Source organism: Tamandua tetradactyla, chromosome 4, assembly GCF_023851605.1.
Source record: "Tamandua tetradactyla isolate mTamTet1 chromosome 4, mTamTet1.pri, whole genome shotgun sequence".
In the NCBI taxonomy this organism is placed as follows: Eukaryota; Metazoa; Chordata; class Mammalia; order Pilosa; family Myrmecophagidae; genus Tamandua; species Tamandua tetradactyla.
The window spans coordinates 44,405,984-44,430,531 of record NC_135330.1 but is presented as its reverse complement, the minus strand read 5'-3'; the positions used below and the strand labels follow the sequence as shown (position 1 = coordinate 44,430,531).

At 35.8% G+C, this 24,548-nt stretch overlaps 1 long non-coding RNA gene across 1 annotated transcript; it reads left to right on the top strand.

The window, feature by feature from the left end:
* The first annotated feature begins 32 nt into the window (after nucleotides 1-32).
* Nucleotides 33-24,548, top strand: LOC143678917 (uncharacterized). The gene is made up of 4 exons (XR_013173475.1): nucleotides 33-140; nucleotides 6,198-6,365; nucleotides 18,507-18,562; nucleotides 24,455-24,548. It is a non-coding gene; the product is annotated as an uncharacterized LOC143678917 (long non-coding RNA).

The window sequence follows — 24,548 nt, the reverse complement described above, 5'->3', positions numbered from 1 at the left end:
GGTCATGTTTGCTGATTTTGGAATGCCCAAACTTCATGGAGAAGGACTTGGGCATGTGGAGACATGATTTGTTATGGATGATTATAATAATTATCTACCACATGTACCTTGAATAGAGATGAGTCTAGAATGGTTGTTAGGTAAGAACTAGGACATGGAGGACATTTTGTTGCATTATAAGGGGCTTAGGTTGTATACTCTAAGGAACTGAAATTCATTAAAAGGTTTAAGCAGAAGTATGCATGTGCACTCATGTGTATTCAATAGAGAAGAATACCTGGAGAGAGAGTTCATTTATTATTTAATTTTATTTAGTTATGACTTTTGAAGAAATCAACCGTATGTCTTCTTCCGTATTTTCTAATTGGCAGGGGAAGCAACAATATGTTCCATGATATACGCGGGAGTTAAAAAATTTGGAATCCTAAGGTTATAACAGAGTGTAAATGCTCAGAAAAAATATATACACACACATATATATATATATGTTGGGTACAAACCCAAACCTTAAGATAATAGCTAGGATTGGAGAGAGGTGTTGGGGATCATTCTCATATATATATACAGGCATTTGAAATCCAAAGAGTTAAAGAGAATACCCAGGGATAGCATGCTAGGTATAGAGAGAAATGGAGAGACCTGTTAAAGATAACAGAAAAAAAGGTCAGAGGGAGATAAAAATCAGGGGAGAGTAGCATCAACTAAGCCAAGGGAATCATTTAATGTAGTGAGAAGTCATGTCTCAAATACAGCAGAAAAGTCCAAGAAGTAAAGACTGTCACAGATGATTATTATAAGGAGAAGATATGAACAATGAATCTTTTATTTTGGGGGAGTAGAATTGCATTGGCTTCTGTGTTCAATATAACAAGATAGGTTTCCTCATGACAGTTATCACAAGATAAGTTTTCAACTTGTAATTTTCTGGTCATTTCATATTTGTGAATTAAAGGTTCATGAATGCCTTCTTTTATTGAGTGTGCACATGCTATACTCTGATTAGATCTGAATTGTCTGACCAATGCCCAATTACTAAATAAGTTCATCAGTATCACCAATGAATATAACAGCAGAAGAGAAAAATTGTTTAAAATATTTGACACAGGAATAAGTAGATTATCCTTTACTATCTTTTAATTTCCTTTCTTCTCAGCACAGCTGGAGCCCAACATCTCTTTCACAGTCCAGCTGTTTGTAAAGTCATTGGAAATAGTAATTTTTTTCCCAACAAGTAATAGGCAAAAAGGAAGGAAAATAGAGAAATTGTCAAGGGCACTTCTGTTTTATCTATCCTTATGTACACATTGAGCTATTTTTAAAAACATCAAGTATGATTTTGAATTCAGAAACTTTTCCATATCAAATATTATCCTTTTTCAATAATCCCTAGACTTGGCTTTGCTTCAGTAAAAATGTTAGCAAAAAAAAGTTTAAACTCAATAAACTTTCCAGTGCTTAGTAAAAAGGTCACTCTCTTAATTATTAACAACAAGGACAAACTGAACATTAGTTTTACACACCGGTTAGATGCATAGCTTAAAATTCTAGTACCTATTTCAAATAATATATTTACCTCCACACATACAACCTAAACAAAATATATAAATTGCTCTCTTTTTTCAATAAATCTAAATGTTTCTCAAGGTTTTGTGTTATGTTTCAAAGTACTTATTTCAGATTTTGATATTTTATTATTTTCTTGTATTCTGTAGAAGCAGCAACATTTTGTTTAGATACAACTTAAGTTATTGGTGATTTTGATTTATTTCAATTAATCATTTCACATTTTAAATTCCATATTATCCGAACATTTTGATGTAAAATCCATGTGTCTTGTTATAGTGAAATGATAATTATTGGACAAATTCTTTGACCTAGCAACTGCTATTAGTGTAGAAGACTTTAATGCAAGCACAATAGGTATTTTATTTTTTAATATCTATTTATTCCTTTTATCTAAGCTTAAGTTTAATGACAATGGCAAGAAGTGTTATAAGGAAGCAAAACCCAAATGGAATATTTTAGTAAATTACATTTCACCAATAGGATTCTTCCAGTCTGCTATACAAATAAGCTAAAGAGGGTTCCTGTGCATTGGTCCCATGTTTTGCTTAGTTCTTCATAGCAGCCAGGACCCATTAATTAGTCCCAAGTTTTATCCTTTGCCTTTTTTTTTGCAGAGTTTCTTACATTCTAAATATTAAACACAACTTAAATACCATTTGATTAGCTGTCAAAACTGAATGTTCTCAAAATATCAGGTAGAAAGTTATTACAAATATCAACATTGTTATTGGATTCAGTTTGCTAGTATTTCATTAAGAATTTTCACATCTATGTTCATTAGGGATATTGGTTTGTAGTGCTCTTTTCCTGTATTGTCTTTATCTGACTTTTGTATTAAAGTTAGCTTCATAAAATGAGTTAGGTGGTGTTCCTTTATTCCTCAATGTTTAGGAACAGTTTGAGCAGGATTGTATTAGTTCTTTTGGGAATGTCTGATAAAATTCCCCTGTGTAGCTGCCTGGTCCTGGGCTTTTCTTTGTGGGGAGATTTTTAAAGACTAATTGAATCTCTTTCTTGTAATGGTTTTGAGATCGTCTATATCTTAGTATAGGTAATTTGTGTGTTTCTAGGAATTTGTCCATTTCATCTACATTGCCTATTTTGTTGGCATGCAGTTGTTCATAAAATTATTTTATGATACTTTAAATTTATTCATGATCTGTGGTAATGTCCTTTTCTCACTTCTGATTTTCTTGATTTGCTTCCCTTGTATTCTTTTCATTGTTATTATAGTTAGGGGGTCCATCAATTTTATTGATTTTATCAAATAACAAATTTCAGTCTTGTGAATTTTTTTTGTTTTTAATGTTCTGTAGTTTTTTTTTAAATTTTTGCTTTGATCTTTATTATTTTTCTTCTTTTATTTGCATAGGAGTTAGTCTGCTCTTCTTTCTCTAAATTCTCCAGGTGAGCAGTTAAGTCCTCAAGTTTGGCTTGATCTTGTTTTTTTAATATAGATATTTACAGCAATAAATTTCAGTCTCAGTACTGCCTTTATTGTGAAAACATAAGTTTTCACATATTATATTCTCATTATACTTGACTCCAGATATTTACTGCTTTCCCTAGCATTTTCTTCCTTGACCTACTGATTATTTAGAAGTGTATTGTTTAATCTCCATATATTTGTGAAAGCTCCTCTTCTTTGGTGATTATTCTTTTCCTGCTTTATTCCATTGTGATCAGAGAGAGCTTTGAATAACTTCAATCTCATTAAATTTATAAAGACTCAGTTTGTGTCCCACCGTGTGATCTATCCTGGTGAACATTTCATGTGTGCTAGAGAAGAATGTATATCCTGGTGTTGTGGGGATTAATGATCCCCACATTATGTATGTCTATTAGATCTAATTAATTTATCTTTTTGCTTAGGTTCTCAGTTTCCTTCTTGATACTCTGGTTGTTCTATCTATAATGGAGAATGGTGTATTGAAACCTCCCCCTATTACTGTTGATGTATTTATATCTCTGTTCAGTTTTTCCAATGTGTACCTCAGGTACTGTGGAGCTTCTTGATTAGGAGCACACACATTCATGATTGTTATTTCCTCTTGTTGAAATGTCCCTTTTATTAATATGCAGTGTCCTTTTTTGTCTCTTATAATGTCTTTACATTTAAAGTCTATTTTGTCTGATATTAGTTGATTGATTTTGTGATGGCATCCAGATGTGTATCCCACCCTTACCTCTTCCCCGTCTTCCGCAGAGTTTCCTTTGCTCATTTTCCCTTTAGAATGATCTCTCACACTAGAGCCACTGGAATGTTGCATGCTGTGAAGAATTACACTTCTCACACAATCTGTCAAAACCTTGCCCATTAAAAAGCTTTTCTGTTACTGCATCTACCAAGCAAATATTTTTCATGATCATTCCAAAGTCCTCAAATGTACATTCACTTCACAGTCATATGATAGGATTGTTTTTTTTTTTCTCCATTCCCTTCTATTTATTTGATTCTTTTAGCCTTTGAAAATATCACTTCCAATCTGAAGCTCTTTCAGGTACCTACACAAGATTGCCTTTCCTTCTCCCTGCTTTGATCATGTTCCAGTTGGTGGAAGCTCCAACAGCCAGAATCCAAGAGAAAGAACATTGATTTACTCTGATACCTTCCCCCATCCCCACACCATCCTAGTCCTATTTGGACACACACTGCGAGCAACACTTTAATCTTCCTTATTTTAAGCCATTGCTATTTAGAGAATATTAATAATTGTAACAAAAATCAGGAATCTTTGAGGAAAAAATAGATAATCTTATTAAGTTTAACAGTGAAGTCGCTTTTGAAGAAAGCAATTTACTAAACTCTTTTTCTATACCATTGTTTAATTGAAAAGTCAGATATTCAAAAAGTTTTCATTTACTCAGAAACATTCATTGAACTCCTTTAATGTATGAGGTATCTTTGCAGGTCTCTGGTATATGTCAGTGAATCAAACAGAAAGGAAAAAACCCAAAAATTTCTGGCTCCATACAGCATATATTCTATATGAATAAGCAGACAAATAACAGTATGTAAATAAATAATAGTAAAGTTCAAACATTTTGATATATGTGGTATATAGGTATGGCATGTCCAAAGTACTAATGGAAGGTTAGAACAACATGGGAGCTGGTGTGATTAGATTAGACTTAGAAAGCAGGGGCATTAATAAAATAAATGACATCAAAGACCTAATAGTAAGAGGCATAAGGGAACTAACATTCTAGGAAATTTTTAACATTTTGGCTATAATTATGAGTAAGGTGGAATATCATGGCAGTTTTATAAAAGATATTTAATAATCCTCTAGCTTCTGCTTAAAAAAATCAACTTATGAAATAGTGAGATTCTCAATATATTTTGAAGAAAGAGTTAAAAGATATTTTTGGATCATGAATGTCTGATATGAGAAGTAAAATAAGTTAGGTATTGCTTTAGTTTTCTAGATGCTTTAGCAAATACCATAAAACTGGTTATGTTCAACAATGAGAATTTATTAGCTTATGGTTTTAAGGCTAATAGAAAGTCCAAATCAAGGAATCAAGGTGATGCTTTGTTCCTGAAGACTAGTATTCTGGGACTGGCTGCTGGTGATCCTTGTCTCCTCTGTCACATGGCAGGGTCTCCTGTTCTCTCCCTTCTCTTCCAGGTTCTGTGTATGTCTAGACTCCTTCTGCTTATAGCTTTCTCTCTGAATTTATTCTCTTACAAAGGATTCCTGCAATAGGCTTAAGACCCACCCTGGTTGAGGTTGGACACACCTTAACTGTAGTAATCCATCAAAAGGTCCTACTTACAATGGGTTTACACACACAAGAATGCATTAAATTTAAGAACACACTTTTCTGGGGGTACATACTGCTTCAAACCACCACGGGTATAAATCCTTAACTTTGGCTGAGTAATTGGGAGGTTTAAATTGCAATGATTTCTCAAGAAGAATACCTAATAAATTCTATGTCTACCCATACCTTTTCTTTCAGAATCCAAACTATATACTTATAAACAATAAAAATATTTGCCTTCATGATCCCACTAAAGTTGTTCCTTCTTCTCTATTTCCATCTCATTAAGAGACACCATGTTGATCCAAGTGGCTCTAGTCAAAAGCCTAGATGTGATCTTTAATGACTCACTCTAATAAATTCCCACATTCAAAGAGTTGTTAAGTCCTGACAGAACTGCTTCTAAAATGTTCTATAACCTAACTATCTCAATCACAGCTACCATAATTTTAACACAATTATCACTTCTCACTCCAGATTAGAGTAACTATCTTCTGGATGTGCTCAAGCTATTTAAGCTTTCCATTATGCATGAGACACGTATCTAAGAAAAATATATAAGAATACGTCATAAACCAATTAAAAGCTTTAAGTGGATTAAACATTTAAGTGCAAAAGGCAAAATTACTTATTTGTTTATTGAAAGGAGAAGAAAGAGAACATCTTGGTGACATGGTAAGACAGGATTCTCAAAAAAAATTGAACTTGCAAATATGAAGAAAAATAATTTTACTTCAATATTTGTAAATATTTCTAGGAATTAATTAGAAAAAGGAATAAATTTTAGTATAAAATGGAAAAGAAAATTGAAGAGAAAGTTTATAGATGTGAAAACTTTACATCTATAAACTTTACATCTATAGGTAAGTGACCACTATACCTGAGAAAGGATGTCTCACATCATTTATCAACAAGGAAAACCAAATTTCAGCAAAAATGTGATAGACCTTCACAACCACCAGATTGTCAAGTTGATAATACCAAAATTGGTGAGGACATGAAATAATTGGAACTCTCGACCAATGCTAGTGGTAAGTTAAAGTGTAAAAAAATATATATATATATATTTTTTTCTCAACAGTGACATTATTGACATATTGAACTGGATAATTCTTTAATGTGTGTATGCATGTTTGTGGAAAGGGGAAAAGGGTTGCTCTATGCGTTGCAGGATGCATTGTAACAGTAACACTAGATGCCTATACTTACAGCCAAGAGCTTGAGCTAAGTTGGGAGTTGAGTTGACAGATGAGTTGAACCACAAAGTGCTAAGATAACCAATTAAAACAGTTAAAACCAAACTGGAAATAACAGTGAAGTCTTTAACCCTTTATTATCTCACTGCCTAGGGAATCCCCAAAGAAAGGTCTTCTGCAATTATAAAGGACCTAGAGGCTAGAAGTCAGAGTATCTAGGAATGGAAAAGTACTGCATGCTGAATCAGAGTGGTGAAAAGTATCTTTGAAGTCTCACCCCCTACCAGTCCTCCAACCCCACCTTAAGAGTTTTCAGCAGAGGTGCCTAGATTAGGAATGCAGATATTCACAAGAGAATGACTTCCAGGAGAGCCTGTGCCCTTGACTGCAATTCCCTTCAAAAACCCCAATGTGTTGGCTGTGCACCAAGTCTGTGTGGACATGGCAACCTTCGCTCATGAGGCCTGCCAGGTAAAGTCCGTGTAATTGTCTACGGTTGGGAATAAAAAATTAGACATAAAATTTTGACCAGGATCTGGATGCCAGTAACAATTCCATCCCCCAAGTGTGACAACCCCCATATTTCCAATATTGCCAAAAATCCCCTGTAAGAAGTAGGGGGAAGCAAAATGACCCCCAATTGAGAACCACTTCCCTAGAGTATCTCTTACACATGTGCATCTGGAGTCATGCAATAAAAGGTTGTGGCAGTCTTGTAATACCTAAAATCTGGAAAGTAGACAAATGGCAATCAAAAGTAGATTTAAAAAATAAACCATGGTATATTAATGTAATAAAAAACCACAGATTCATGAAAATGAATGATTAACAACTGAACTTGGCTAATTTCAATGTACAGTTGAGCAAAAGAACAAACCACAGAAAAAAATATAACGCCTTACATCATGGTATAAAAATTCAAAATCAGGTAAAACCAAACAAATGTTTAAAGAATAACTACATATGTGTTAATATGTTAAAGAAAAAAAGAAAAAGAACAAAAGAAGAATTCAGGGTAGCAGTCAGATTTTGGATGATAGAAGATGAAAAAGATGAAAGGCACATTATTTGGCCTTCTACGGATCTCTAAAGATTTGGTACCATTCTATCGCCTGGGTACAGAGATTTAAATTTATTATTCTTCTTCAAACTTTCTGTATCTTGTTGACATTATGCTGTATGTATAATATAACTTAAAAAATTCAACAGACTGATTACAAAGTTCGATCGATTTGCCTTAAACAACATAAACAATATGAGCTCTCAAAAGAAAAATTAGATCATTCTTCTCCATTACCATTTTTAACAGATAGAATCTATATTAGTGCTCTAGGAGCCACCACAAACTTGGTGGTTTACAACTACAGAAATGCATTTTCTCTTTGGTCTCAAGGCCACAAGTCTAAAATCAAAGTATCAGCAGGCTGTATTCCACCAAAACTCCATGGAGGAATGTAGTTTGGTCTCTTACAGTTCTGGTGGGCCAGGCATTTCCTGGATTTTGGAAGCACAGCTCCAATCTCTGCCACCCTCTTCACCTGAACTTTCTTTGCTCTGTGTCTTCCTTTCCTCTTCTTACAGAGGTATTTATTACTGGATTTAAAGCCCACTCTAACCAAGAATGCTTTCGTCTGAAGATTGTTAATTGTATCTGCCAAGAATTTTTTTTTCTAAAGGAAGTCACATCCCCAGGTCCAGAACAACATGTCTTTTGGGAGTCCATCATTTAGCCTACTTCAGTAACTAAGGGAGCATTTAGAATAATCCTAGGGTAAGCAAAAATTTTATACTTAGTACATCTCTTTCCTTTTCAATAATTTTATGTTTATTTGATTTTATAATTTTTACTCAGTTTTGCTCAATTTCAGAGCAAAAGAATGTTGTAATTGCTATGTATTTGCAATTTATTGGCATATAGATTTACATAGTATCCTCTTATAGTGCTTTTTATTTTCATTATTTGCATCCTCTCTTTTTTCTTTGTCAATTTAATTACAGATTTTTCAATTTTATTAAAATTTACAAAGAAACAACCTTTGTTTTTGTTGATCTCTTTATTGTTGTGTTGTTTTCTAGTTCATTTTATGTCCATTACTATCTTTTTTATTTCCTTCCTTCTTGTCAATTTGGTTTTAGTTTGTTCTCCTTCTAGTTCTTCACGTTTTGATGTTGGTTCTCTGATCTGAAGTCTTTCTTTTTTAATGCAAGCGTCTAGAACTCTGAATTTCTCTCTCAACACTGCCTTTACTGCATCCCATTAGTTTTGGGATGTTGTACTTTTATTTTCATTTGCCTCAAGATATTTCTTAATTTTGCTTGTGATTTTTTCTTTAGCCCATTGGTTGTTTAAGATACGTGAATTTTCCATTTCTCCCTCTGTTGTTGATTTCTGGGTTCATTCTGCTATGGTCAGAAATTATATGTAATATGATTTCAGTGTTTTAGAATTTATTGACAATTGTTTTGTGACTTAATGCATGGCTATTCTAGAGAATGACCCATGTACATGAGAAGAATGTGTATTCTGTTTTTGTTGAGTGAAGTTTTTCATATGTATGTTAGGTCTAGTTGGTTTGGAGTTTCATTTAAGTATAGTATTTACTTAATGATCTTCTGATTAGATATTCTACCCATTATTGAAAATGGTACATTAAAAAGTCTCTTTGTATTAATGTAGACCCATAAGTTTCCCCTTAGAAATTTGTCAGTCTTTGCCTTATATATTTTGGGGTTCTGTTGTAGGGTGCGTAAATATTTAAAATTGTTACATCTCCTTGTTAAACTGCCACCTTATAAATGTATAATGTCCATCTTTGCCCCTTATAATTGTTTTTTACTAAAATTTATTTTATCTGATATTAGAATAGTTACCCTAACTCTCTCGTGGTTACTAATTACCTGGAATACTTTTTCCATTCTTTCACCTTCAACCTACTTGTAACTTTGAATTTAAGGTGAGTCTCTTGCAGACAGCAGATACTTGAGTCACACTGTTTTATCCATTCTGCCAATCTCTTCCTTTTGACTGGAGAGTATAATCCATTTACATTTAAATTGTTACTGAAATGCTGGACTTTCTTCTGGAACTTTACTATTTAGCCTTTTATATCATAAATTTTAACCTTCAGTTCTTTTGTTAATGCCTATTTTCATCTTTTTTCTGTTTGTTTCTGTGTGTGTGTGTGTGTGTGTGTACTGTATCGTATTTAGTGCCTTCTATTTTCTACCTTGATATGTTTTTCATCTATTTTTCTTGTGTTTATATTGGGTTACAATTTAACATCTTAAATATAAAACAATCATATTTGGTTTGATTCCAATTTAACTCCAATTGCATGCAAGTACACTTTTCTTATACCCCTCTGTCTCTCTCCTTTTCTTGTACTTTGTTACCATTTATATCTTTATACAATGCATGTCCAAAACCATAGATTTATCATTACTTTTTATGCATTTTCATTTTAGCACATATATAACTAAAAAGTGGAATTACATACTATAATACACCACAAAATACTGGCATTTACAATGACTCAACTGATCACTTTACTACAGGTCTTTATTTCTTTATGTCACTTTGAATAACGGTCTAAGGTCCTTTCCTTTTAGTCAAAAGAACTTTTTTTAGCATTGCTTGTAAGACAGGTCTAATGGTGATGAACTCCTTTAGCTTTTGTTTACCTGAGAATGTCTTTATTTCTCTCTCATTTTTGAAAGTAAGTTTCATCAGATATAACCTTCTATGCTAGCAGTTATTTTCCTTCAGCACTTTAAGTATGTCAACCCACTGCCTTTTTGCATCCATGCTTTCTGATGAGAAATCAACATTCAATCCAACTGGGACCCTGTGCATAATATGTTGCTTTTCTCATGCAGCTTTCAGAACACTCTCCTTGTCCTTTGCATTTGATAGTGTAATCGGTAAATGATGGTGTGTGTTTTTCTTCATGATTATCCTGTTTGGTGGTTTCTGGATTTCTTGATTTTGTACATCCATGGATTTTGCTAATTTTTGCGAAGTTGTAACTATTTCTTTGAATATTCTCTTTGGTCGTTTCACTCTTCTCTTTCTGAGACTCCCATAATGTGTATATTGGTATGTTTGATGATGTCTCTATTGGTCTAGGTTCTCTAGGCAAAATGAATTGAAAAGAGATATCTATAAATATTATGAGACTTTTTTTGTAAAAGTTACCTCACATGACTATAGATGCACAAGTCCAAATTGCATAGGTGATGTTGTAAGCTGGGAACGCTGATGAAGGTTTATGGTGAATTCGCCAGGAGAAAATGGCTGGCTGAAGTACAGATGCAAATTTTCCTTTCCGATTGCTGAAATAATCACTTCTCCTTTTAAAGCCTCCAACTGATTGAACAGGATTTCTCTCAATCTTGTAGGCAATCTCCTCAGTTGATTGAAGATAAAATCAGCAATAGATGTGATGTACTTACCAATGATTTCTTAAGTCAGTGAAATGTCCACAGAATAACAATCAGGCCAGTGCTTGCTTAAATAAACAACTGGTCACCATCACCTGGCCAAGTTGATACTTGAACTTAACCATTGAATAGCTTAATTGTCTTAGGCTATTTTCATATTTTATAATTCTTTTTACTTTATACTCCTCAGTCAGACTCATTACAAGTGTCCGGTCTTTGAGTTCAATAATTCTTCTTTCTTCAAGCTCTAAGCCCTGAAATCCTCTAGGTATTCTTTTATTTCAGTTATCATGGTCATCAAACCCAGTAGTTCTGTCTGGTTCCTTTAAATTTTTTTTCTATCTCTTTAAAAAATTCTTATTTTCCTCATTCATTTTTTCCTGATATCCTTTAGTTCTTTCTCTGTATTTTCCTTCATCTCCTTGAACATTTTGAATGCTTTGTACAGTATATCCACATTCTGGTCTTCACTGGGCTTTGCTGAATTTTTATGCTTTTCCCTTGAATGGGTCATCATTTCCTATATCTTTGTTTGTATTTACTCTTTTGTTGTACCCTCTACATTTTAACATTTTAAAATGTTAACTCTGGGATTTATTTTCTGAGATGTCTTTTTCCTGCTTTTGTATCCAGCATGTAATGAGACAAAGATTTTCTTGAGCTTCAGCCTTCTGAGCATGAAGGTCTGCCCAAAGTCAATTCAGTGTTCAGGGTTTTCTCTGTCTTCCTGCACCTGTGTTTTATCCTGGGCTTTTGCTTGTTGCCTATGTTTCAGTTTTCTAATTTACAGGAGTTTGGTTGCTCCCTTTGCTTCTCAGGAAACAGGCTTCCTTCACCTGGGCATGTAAAGATGGCAAGGCTTTGCTCCACATTGTCTGTATCTACAGTATTTAACAGCTTTTTTTTTTTGTCTCACACTGCTTTTGCCTGCAAGGCAAATTATGAGATAAGAGTCACCCAGAGAGAACTAACCAAGTCAGTCTTTCTTAGACAAAACAGAGTAAAGGGACCCACAAATAGGATGCAGATAAGCTGCAAAGTGCCCTGGGGAAGGGTGCCAATAGTTTCTCTGACACTCCCCAAATCTGAGCTTTCTTGGCCTTCCTAGCAAATGCAGCCCATCAACTACATGTCTTCCACAGTCATAAGGAAGTATAGCATTTTTCTGTCTCCTTAGCCAAGGCCGTTCTTCAAAAAAGGTGGAAACAATGTCCACCACTGCCTTTTGCCCTGGGTGTGTTGAAACAATGGTTGCCTTCAGAGCAGAAACACCAATAATTTGAAGTTACTAATCAAAAACTGTGATCAGTGATTGCCCATGCTCACTCCTCATCGTGAGGAAAATATTTTTTTATTTTCTGATACAGCAAGCTAACTAGGGGCTGAACCTCATAGCAGCCTTCCTGAGAGTGCAGAAGGTAAGTGCCAATAACCACCACCTGGAGAAAGTAATTTATCAACTTTTACCAAAATTTAACAAACTCTTCCTCTATTTTCTGGATACTGTATAGTGTCTTCTGGTCTCTGTTCTTTAAAAATAGTTGCTTCAGACAGTTCATGCCTGTTTAATATATGTTCTGGTGGAAGGACTGAGTCCTAGTACTCCCTACTCTACCATTTTCCCACAATCTGTATTCCAATACAAGCCTCTTGGTTGCTGCTTGATCATCTTTTGAGTAGATTCTGGTATATGTTTTTTCAATAAAGCTCAAAAATGATATTCCACTCTAACAGTTATAATTCATTCCAGGAAACCCCTCTTCTGAGCTACTGGCATCTTGTATCTGTGCCAACAGATGAGCAGTAATGGTCTATATGAAATATCTTCTCCTTAATTTGTTCTGTTGGGATGTTTCACCTAATCAGAGATCACCTTTATTTATTCTACTTTATCCTCTAATTCCTGGCCTTTAATGTACTTCACAAAATGGAATTATGCATTATTTTAAATATTTTAAACATATTTGGGGTTGTTTATACATAATTCTTAAAGGTATATTAGGGGACAATTTAAGCTAAAATAGGATATGCATGGGAGATATGTGTTTGTTTATGCCTACTTGCTATATGAGAAAGATGAAAAATGATTTATATGATATCATTTATGTCTCTTTCAGTATATACTTCTGAGATAGGCTTTCTCTTCGTTATTCCTGTAAGAAAAGTGGAATCAGCTCCAGTAATATGCTTACAATGTTGTGATTGTTAGGTTCTGCTGTCAACTTGGTCAAATGATGAAGTCTAGTTTTCTAGTCAGGGTAGAACTGTCCTGACTGTTGCTGCAAGGATATTTCATGGCTGGTTGGTAAACTGGAAGGCTGAGGTATTAAATCATCAGACAGTTGATTGCATCTCAGGCTGATAACATCTGTGAGCAAAATCAAGTAAGGGTACCTCCCACTCAAGAGATCATTCAATCAATTGAAGAAATTTAAGGGAGGGAGTATTTTTTTTTTCATTTCTTCTTCACTCAATAAGACTCTCTTATGAAATTCATCCATACCCTTCATCAGAGCAGCCAGTTTTACAGTGTGCCCTATGGATTTTGGGCAATTCCATTCACACAGTTGCATGAGACACCTTTTAAACCACATATTTAAAATTATCTCTTGTTGGTTCTGTTTCTCTAGAGAACACTGCCTTATACAGCTTTGTCCCAGAGTGGTTCTTGAGAAACAAAATCTTAGAAATGGGCTTTTACAATTGGTTTTCTACTGTGATTAGAGTTAGAAGCAGTAATGTTTCTGTTTTCAATAATCAAGATGGCACTGATAGTCCATGGGATGAGTTGGGATGAGAGACACACAAAATAACACCATTAGATTCTGCCTATTGTACATGTACATGAGGCAAGGCTCTGGGTGTGAGTTTTTCTGTCACCTTTATGGAGTTTTGTGCAATTAAGAGGTATAATGATGTTGGCTGGCTGTTCTTAGATAAGCTAGATGCCGTGAAGAGGGAAAGTGATTAGCTGAAGGCTTCAAATTTGCATCTTAAGCACTGTATGAATGGTGTAAAAGTTTCCATATTTGCCCTGAAAGAAAATCTTATTTCTTGTGGTTGCAGACTTGAGATGTCTGAAAATCAGGTACAGAGACTCATTGTGCGTGTATCAGATTTACAATATAAACTAAAATCTCAATTTTGCAGAGCATCTGATGTTACAATAAGGGATTTTATTGGAAAAGAATGGGATCCTGAAACATGGGATTGAGATTAGCTTGATAATGATGGTGTTGGGATATGAAATATCTAGAATCCGCTGAGCCATTGCTAGATAGACTTGTAATGGACTGCCCTGAGGAAAGAGTTTCTCTGCCTCCAGCCTGCTTTGAAAGAACAGCTTCCAGACCTCCAGTCTACCCAAAGGAGTCTGTCATCCAATCTCTACCTAAAAAGATTAACCTTCAGTGCCTTCTAAACCTGTAACCATCTCCCCTGGGGAAATAGCCCTCTTACCTCTGTCTGGAGTGACTAATCCTTTTTCAACAGATGAAACTGCAATGAAAGGCCCTGAGGTAATTGGTTTGACACTTCTATTACTTTTCATGACCCTCCCCACCTCTTATTTCATTAAGACCTATAACTAAACTAAAGTCCCAACAGTCCTGATAGATGAGGTACAAAGTATGACCCATGAGGAGGCATGCTACACTCCAAAAGACCTGCATGAATTTTCCAATCCATATAGACAGAAATCAGGAGAATGTGTGTAGAAATAGATATTAAGGTGTGGTGAAAGGAATAAAAATTTGAATCAAGCTGAATTTATCAATATGGGCCCACTAATCAGAGATTCTGCATTCAATGTTGTAGCTCAAGGGATTAGATAGGGAATTAAGAGTTTGTTTATTTGGTTGGCTGAAATATATATCAAAAGGTGGACAACATCGCCTGAGGTAGAAATACCAGAACTGCTCTGATATAATGTAGATTAGGGGATTGAGGCCTAAGAGATTGGAATGCTAGAGTGAATTTGTTATTGAAGACCTGCTCACATAACCCAAGAATGTCTAGAGGACACATCGTTCACCAGAACCTTGAGAAAAAAATTGTGAGATTAGCTCCATCATCCCTGAAGAGCTCTGTAGCAACACTTCACTTAAGGTCAGATAGCACTGTGGAAACTGCTATCATTGAGCTGGAATCCTTTAACACAATGGGGATGATAGCATCCCAAGTTGGCAGACTCCATGTGGTGACAGTTAATCACCATAGACAATGTGGGCATTGTGATCATAATGGACAGCTGACTCAACGCAGCAGTCAAAGTAATCTGACTCGCAGAGACTTGCAGCATTGGCTACAAAGTGTACCTAGTAGTAAAATATATGGACAGATTACTAAATTCTTTTTTAAGCTGTATAGGCAGAAGAACTCTAGGTAAAGTGAACAGAAATCTAGTTTGAATTACAAGAAGAGACAGTTATGGCTTCTTAGTCAATTCCCAGACTTGAGACAGTTCACAGACCCATGCCCCTTAAATGAGGGGAGGGCAGGGTACCCATAGGGAAGGATCTTTCTACTCTGCCCAAAATTTACACCTTTAATCTTCTCCCAGCCTCCCCCAAGGATACCTATGGCCTTTCACCAGGGTAACTGTGCATTTGGGAAAAGGAAATGATAAGACATTTGGGGGATTATTAGACAGTGCTCAGAATTAACACTAACTCTAGGAGACCCAAAACCTCACTCTGATCCACCAGCCAGTGTGGCGGCTTATGGATGTCAGGTGATTGATAGAGTTTTACCTCAGATCCATCTCACAGTGGGTCCAGTTGGTCCCTGGACCCATTCTGTGGTCATTTCCCCAGTTCCAGAATGCATAATTAGAATCGACATACTCAGCAACTGGCAAAATCCCCACATTGGTTCTCTGACTTGTGGAATGAGGGCTATTTTGTAGGAAAGGCCAAGTGGAAGGCATTAGAACTGCCCCTGCTTAGTACAGTAGTGAATCAGATCAATACCATATTCCTGGAGGGATGGTAGAGATTAGTGTGACTCTTAAGGACTTAAAAGATGCTGGGGTGGTGATTAAAAACATATCCCTATTCAGCTTTCCTGTTTGGCCTTGACAGAAAACAGATGTATCTTGAAGGATGACAGTGCATTATCATAAACTTAACCAGGTGGCAACTCCAATTGAAGTTGCTACTTCAGAAGTGGTATGATTGCATGAGCAAATCAGCACATCACTTGGTACCTGGTGTTCAGCTATTGATCTGGCAAATGCTTTTTCTCGATAGCTGTCAATAAAGACCACTAGAACAATTTTGCTTTCAACTGGCAATTCCTATGCCTCCAATGTCCTGCCTCAGTGGTATATCAACTCTTCAGTTCTATGTCACAATCTTATCCACAGGAAACCTGATTGTTTCTCTTTCCCACAAGACATCACACTGGTCCATTATATTAACAATATGTTGATTGGATCTAGTGAGCGAGAAACGGCTACTAGATTAGACTTATTGTTAAAGCATTTGCATTTCAGGAAATGAGGTATAAATCCTACAAAAATGCAGGGCCTTCCTCTTCAATGAAAGAGGTACCTCTTCTAAGGTGAAGGATAATCTATTGCATTATGCCCCTACTACAACTAAAAAAGAAACACAATGACTAGTGTGCATTTTTAGATTTTGGACACACTTACTCTTCATTTGGGTGTGCTACTCAGGCCCATTTACCAAGTGACCAGAAAAGCTGCTAGTTTTGAGTGGGGACCAGAATAAGAGGAGGCTCTACAACATGTCCATGCTGCCATGAAAGCTACTCTGTCACTTGGGACATATGATCCTGCAGATCCAATAATGCTGGAAGTGTCAGTTGCAAATAGAGATGCTGTCCAGAAACTTTCACAGGCCCCTATTAAAGAATCACAATGCAGAACCTTATGGTTTTAGAGCAAAGTCTTACCATTTACTGCAGATAACTGCTCTCCTTTTGAGAAAGTTTTTAAACTGCTATTGGGCCTTACTAGAGAATGAACGCTTAACCATGGGTGCGATAGTTTGAAAGGATTTACATACCTTAGAAAAACCATGTTTTAATCCTAATCAATCTTGTGAGAGAAAATATTTCTTTTGATTACTATTCAACAATGTATGTAGGAAACTTGATTAGGTTATCTCCATGGAGATGGGACTTACCCACTTGTGGGTATAATCTTTCATTAAAGGGAAATGTGACTCCACCCATTAATTGGTTTTACTGGAATCCTTTAAAAGGAGAAGCACTTTGGAAAAAGCTTGAGAATGATATAGCCATGAAAAGCAGAGTTCACCAGCCAGTGACTTTGGAATTAAAGAAGGAAAACACCTCCAGGGAAGCGTCATGAAACAAAAGGCCTAGAAAGGAAGTTAGGTGATTTTGCCATGTTCATCATGTGCCTTTCCAGTTGAGAGAGAAATTCTGAACATCACTGGCCTTCTTGAATCAACTTATCTTTCCCTGGATGCCTTAATTTGGACATTTCTTATAGACTTGCTTTAACAGGGACATTTTCTTGGTCTTAGAACAGTAAACTAGCAACTTATTAAATTCCGCTTTATAAAAGCCATTCTATTTCTGGTATATTTCATTCTGGCAGCTTGCAAGCTAGAATAATGGGCACCCAAGTAACCATGAGACCTGACTTGCCTATCATGAGCTGATTTTGGTCTGACCCACAAAGCCATAAAGCTGGGCATGCACAGCAACTCCATCATAAAATGGAAATACATACAGAAGATAGTGCTTGGAGGCACAGGTATGTTACATGAGGAAGTGTCCCAAATGCCCATGATGATCTCCACTTCTGCCACATTACTTTCTCTTTTTCAGACTAGAACTATGGACTCAGCAATATAGACTCCCATTCACCAAGGCCGAGCAGGCTATGGTCACTACTGAGTGCCCAATCTGCCAGCAGCAGTGACTCACACTCAGTCACCAATATGGAAGCATTCCCCAAGAGGATCAACCTGCTACCTTGTGGCAGGTTGATTACATTGGACCACTTCCATTATGGAACGGGCAGAATTTTTTTTCTAAATGGAATAGACACATACTCTGGTATGGATTTGCCTGACCTGCATGCAATGCTGCCACAGGAACTACCATCTGACCATGGACTTATAGAATACCTTACCCACTGTCATGGTATTCCACACAGTATTGCTTCAGATCAAGGAACCCACTACACAGTAACTGAAGTGCAGGAATAGGCACATGTTCATGGTATTCTCTGATCTTACCATGTTCGCCATCATCCAGAGGCAGCTGAGTTGATAAAACAGTGGAATGGCCTTTTGAAGGCTCAATATGGTGACAATTAGGTGGAAATACCTTGCAGGGTTAGGGCAATTTTTCCAGGAGGCTGTGTATTCTCTGAATCAGCTTCCATTCTATAGTGCTGTTTATCCCATAGCCAGGATTCACAGATTGAGAAATCAGTGGGTGGAAATGGGAATGGCACCATTCACTATCACCCTTAGTGTTTCACTAGTTAAATTTTTGCTTCCTGTCTCTGAAACCTTAAGATCTGCTTGCCCACAGGTCTTAGTTCTAAAAGGAAGAGTGATCACACCAGGAGTCAAAGATCTCACTGAACTGTAAGTTAAGACTACCACCTAGCCACTTTGGGCTTCTCATGCTAATGAATCAACAGGCACCAAAGGGGATTGCTGTTGTCTCTGGGAGATTGACCCTGACTATAAAGGGGAAGTAGAACCACAACTACACAGTGGAGGTAAAGAAGAGTTTCCCTGGAATACAGGAAATCCCCTAGGGTGTCTCTTAGAACTACCTTGTTATGTGATTAAAGTCAATGGAAAACTACCTTGTTATGTGATTAAAGTCAATGCCAAATCCAGGCAGGGCTATCAATAGCCCTAAAACTTCAGCAATGAACAAAGAACTACGGCCAGCTGAAGTAGTTGTTGAGGGTAAAGGGAACATGGAGTGCGCAGTAGAAGAAGGTAGTGATCAATATGAAACTATGACCATGTGACCCTTTACAAAAATGAAGACTGTAATTGTATATGTATTTCCTCTCTGTTTTGTTACATGTTTGCAGTCATACATAAGCAAATATCTTATTTCCCTTTTCTCATATAACATAAGTTATATTGCTCATATTATAGTATTAAATCATAGGATATGATGTTTAACAGTGAATGTTACCTAAGGAATTGCACCATAATCTGGAGTGATGTAGTACATTTCCAATTATACGTAGTACAGCTGAGTATTCTTAGGTGAAATATAGGCCTATGTTTCATGTGGTATTTGGAAATTAAGCATGTTTCAAGTTGATGTGTATAGCTGCCAAATTGGCTGTGATGGTTTGGTTTTGTGTCAACTGGGCCAAGTGCTGATGCCCACTTGTCTGGTCAGGCAAGCATTGGCCCGTCCACTGCTGGAAGGTTATTTCATGGCTTGTTGATAAACTAAAAGTCTGGTTTATTTAATCATCAGTTAATCAATTGCCTCTGTAGCTGAATACATCTGTGTGCCTCTTTTCAATGGGATAATCCAATAGGTTGAAATTCTTTAAGGGAGAAAACAGACTCTTTCACTGCTTCTTCAGCCAGTGAGCCTCTCCTCTGGAGATCATCCAGACCCTTCATTGGTGCTGCCAGCTTCACAGCCTTCCCTATGGGTTTTGGACTCTTCTAATCCCAAGGTTGAGTGAGACTCCTTAGTCTCATATTTACAGTTATCTTCTATTGGTTCTGTTTCTCTAAAGAATCTAACTTGTACACATATCAAATTGCCATACATTAATCATCCTTCCATTTGATTGTATTACTTTAAAAGCCTGGAAAATTTCTGTGGTACTGAGGAAGACTGAGAAGGTATTGCTTTGTCTGTCAAGTGAAAGCAAACGGCTTCTCTACTTTCTTACAGAGGTGCTAACCCTTGTAGTGTCTTCAATCATGTACCTATTCTACTGTTATACTCCATTCTTGATTGGACAAATTTAGAATCTATCCATTCCCTCATTTATTATGCAGTTACCTGGCTTTGCAATATAACTAGATCATGCAACTATCTCTTGAAATAGACTTCACCATTCTCCGTGTGTGTGTGTGTGCGTGTGTGTGTGTGTGTGTGTGTGTGTGTTTTAACTATGGTCCTGGGGTCAAAGAAAAAAGATGAAATTGGACTTGAGAAAAAGAGACCCTATTGCATGAGAAAATTCTCAGATATGTTCATTACAAAATATTTTAAACAAATGTTGGTTAATTTCCTGTTGTAAATGAAGAGGGAATGTTTCTGCTAGCACAAAAGTTTCAGAGAGATTAGGGTTACACACTCCCAACTCAAATCCAAAATTCTTATTCCTTCACAATTAATTCCTGATTAACATGCATTCTGATTCTTTAATTCTGTCTCAAATAATAGTTTATCTTTTGAGATTATAATTTTTTGTAATCATTCGTTTTCCTTGATCATTTTATTTCTTCTAAGCTCTCTAGAGGTAGCAGAAACAAATAGTATAACTCAGAGCCCTGGAAGTCTTCATTATTGCCATTCATATTAATTTTAGTGCTTATTTTCCTAATTTTTCCTTCAGGTAACTCCCAATTCATTCTAATCACAAATGAAATTATCAGAGTTCATTCACAGAAACATAAACACAATCATTTTATAAAGGATCTTATTTTAGGAATTAGAGTTTATAAAATGAGTTTATACAATTATCTGAAAAGAGGTTTTGGAGCATCAGATAAAGTTACTCATCAGCTCATCTGAATCAATTGTGTAGGTGGAGAGTTGGAGCTTGCAGGCAAATTTGGAATCACAAAAATTCAGTTACCAAGGATGGGAGGTGATGAATTAATCTACGGAAGGTTGTTTCTCTGAGTCCGATGGTGTGCCTAAGATTACAATGAGCACTCAGGAAGAAAACCTGGATGTGTAGAAAGCAAGGACAAGGGCAAACTAGAACTGTCTAGTAACTCTGGGTCTTTATTTCACTATATAGTCCACTTTGACTTTCATATGCTCACTGCTTCAAAATCTCATTTCCTTTTTAACTGCAATTTTATTGAGATGTATTCACGCACCATACAAATCATCCAAAATTCACAATCACTGGCTCATTGTATCATCACACAGTTTTACATACATCCTTATGATTGAACTTAGAACATTTTCATTATTCCAGAAAAGAAATTTAAAAAAAGAAAACACAAATGCTCCCATACCACTCATCAGCCCCTAATACCATAGTATTAGTGTGGTGCATTTAATATTGATGAAAATGGACTAAAATATCTCCATTAACTGTAGTCCACAGTTGCAATAGGTATATTTTCCCCATATACCCCTCTAAAATTGATTCCTTGCAATAGTGTCATACATTTGCTCTAATTCATGAAAGAACTTTTCAAAATAATTTTACAATTAATCACTGACACTGTCCACCACAAATTTCACTGTATTATACATTTCCAGGTTTTAACTTTCATCATTCCTTCTGGTGACATAAATGACTAAACTTCCTTTCTGCCACATTCACACACCATCAAGCACTTTTAATTAGTCTCAAAATAATGGGCTACCATCACCCCTGTCCATTTCCAAATATTGAAGTTCAACTCAGTTAAACATCCTGCACATATTAAGCAACTACTTCTTGTTCTTTAGCATCAATCTATATCCTGGAAAGCAATATTCTATATGTTATGTTTTTGAGTTTACATATTATAATTAGTTCAGTCAGTGAGATCATACAATATTTGTCCTTTTGTGTCTGACTTATTTCACTTAACATAATGTCCTCAAGGTTCATCCATGCTGCTGCATGCTTTAGTAATTCATTCCTTCTTACTGATGAATAATATGCCATCATATGTTTATATCACATTTTGTTTACCCACTCATCTGTTGATGGATAATTTGGTTGTTTCCATATTTTGGCATTTGTGAGTGATGCTGCTATGTATAACAGTGTACAAATTTCTGTTCCTGTCTCTGCTTTGAGGTTTTCTAGGTATCTTACAAGTAATGGGGTTACCGGGTCATAAGACAACTCTAGCATCCTGTGGATATCAATTAATATAATACACCACATTAACAAATCCAACGGAAAAAAAACTATAATGATTGTGGTAGTTAGATTCAGTTGCCAACTTGGCAATGTGAAGGCACCTAGTTCTGTTGCTGTGGACATGAGCCAATGGTACATGAACCTTATCTGTTGCTGATTACATCTGCAGTCAGCAAAGAGGCATGCCTACTGCAATGAATGATGCTCGACTTAATTGGCTGGTACTTAAATGAGAGAGCTCAATATAGCACAGCCCAAGCAGCTCAGCGTACCTCATCTCAGTACTCACAGCTCAGCCCAGGCCTTTGGAGATGCAGAAAGAAATCACCCCAGGGAAAGTTGTTGGAACCCAGAGGCCTAGAGAGAAGGCCAACAGAGATTGTCCTGTGCCTTCCAACATAAGAAAGAACCTCAGATGAAAGTTAGCTGTCTTTCCTCTGCAGAACTAACAAAATAAATTCTCTTTTATTAAAAGCCAATTCATCTCTGGTGTTTTGCATTATGGCAGCTAGCAAACTAGAACAATGATCATCTTGAATTGATGCAGGAAAGGAATATGAGAAAATTCACCATCCTCTCATTATAAAACACTTCAGAAGTTAGGAATCAGAGAAAACTTTATTGACATGATAAATGGATTATAAGAAAAACTCACAATTAAAATTATACACAATAGTGGTAGAGTGAGAGCTTTCCCTCTAAGATTGGGAAAAAGATAAGAATGCCCACTGTCACCACTGTGATTCAACATTACTTTATAAAGTTCTAGCTAGAGCAATTAAGAAAGAAAGAGAAATGAAAGACATCCAAATTGAAAAGGAATAAGCAAAATTGTCCCTACTGACAGATGACATGATTCTGTACTTAGAAAACCCAGAAAAAGATGATGGAAAAGCTACTTGAACTAATAAATGAGTTCAGTAAATTGACAGGCTAGAAGATCAATATGTAAAATTCACTGGTGTTTATACACATGAATAGTAAGCTATTCGAGGAAGTAATAAAGAAAAAAAATTCTATTTATAGCAGCACCTAATAAAAGCAAATACCTAAGAATAAACCTAACCAAGGATATAAAGGACCTATACATAGAAAACTATAAAACACTGATAAATAAACAAAGAAGTCCTGAATAAATGGAAAGGCATGTTTAATTGGAAGGCTAAATGTAATTACTGTATCAAGTGTACCCAAATCGATCTACTGAGTAAATGCAATACAAATCAAAATACCAGTAGACTACTTTGCAGAAATGGGAAAGCTAATCATTTTTATTTGGAAGAATAAGGGGCCTCAATGAGCCAAAACATCTTGAAAAAGAAGAATGAAGTGGAAAATACCACAGTTTCTGACTTTAAAACATATAAAGCCATAGTGGTCAAAGCAGCATGGTACTGACATAAAAATAGATGCATTTACCACTGACATTGAATTGAGATTTCAGAAATATACCCTCAGATCTATGATCAATTGATTTTTGATAAGGCTCACAAGTTCAGTTGACTGGGACAAAACATTCTCTTCAATAAACGGTGTTTGGAGAACTGGATAGCCATAACCAAAGAATGAAAGAGGACCCCTATCTCACACTATATCCAAAAGTTAACTCAAAATGGATCAAAGACCTAAATATAAGAATCAGTACCAAAAATAAATAAATAAATAAACAAACAAAAATAAAAAAGAACCAATACCATGAAACTGGTAGAAGAAAATTTAGGGAAGCATTTTCAATATTTCATGATAGGAAATAGTTTCTTTAACGTTACACTCAAAGCACAGACAATGAAAGAAAAAATAGATTAGATGAAGAACTGTTCAAAATAAAAAATAAAAAAAACTCCACTGTTTCAAAGGACTTTGTAAAAGGATGAAAAAACAATGGACTCAATGGGAAGAAATATTTGGAAATCATATATTTGATAAGGGTTTGCTATCCAGAATATAAAAGGAAAGGCTATAACTCAACAACAAACAAGCAAACAAACCAATTAAAAAGTGGGCAAAAGAAATGAATAGACATTTTTCCAGAGAACAAATAAAGACAGCTTAAACACACATGAAAAGATTCTTGGTCTCATTAGCTATTAGGGAAATACAAACGAAAATCCCAATGAGTAATCATCTCACACCTACTAAAATGGTCTCTATTAAGTAAATGAAACTCCAAGTTTGGAGAGGATGTGGAGAAATTGGAATACTTACTCACTGCTGGTAAAAATGGTGCGGTAACTGTGCAGTGTGGTTTGATTATTCCCCAAGTTCTTTGTTTTAGCTCTAAGAAAGTTCCATTCATGAAAGAATAGACAGGAAAGAATTGACTAATAAATATGACTCTAGCTTTGCCAAACTGACAGATAGTGTTAAACTACAATGGTAGATGATAAATCATGTAATTATGCTGCCAATGTATTAACAGATTCAAATATCACATTTTTCATTCCAGGGAATCACAGTGAAGATCACCCTCAAGCTGGTTAGTCTCAATGTTTCCATCAATCCACTTTGAGAATCTGTTTTCTGAAACCACTCCTTGGAGC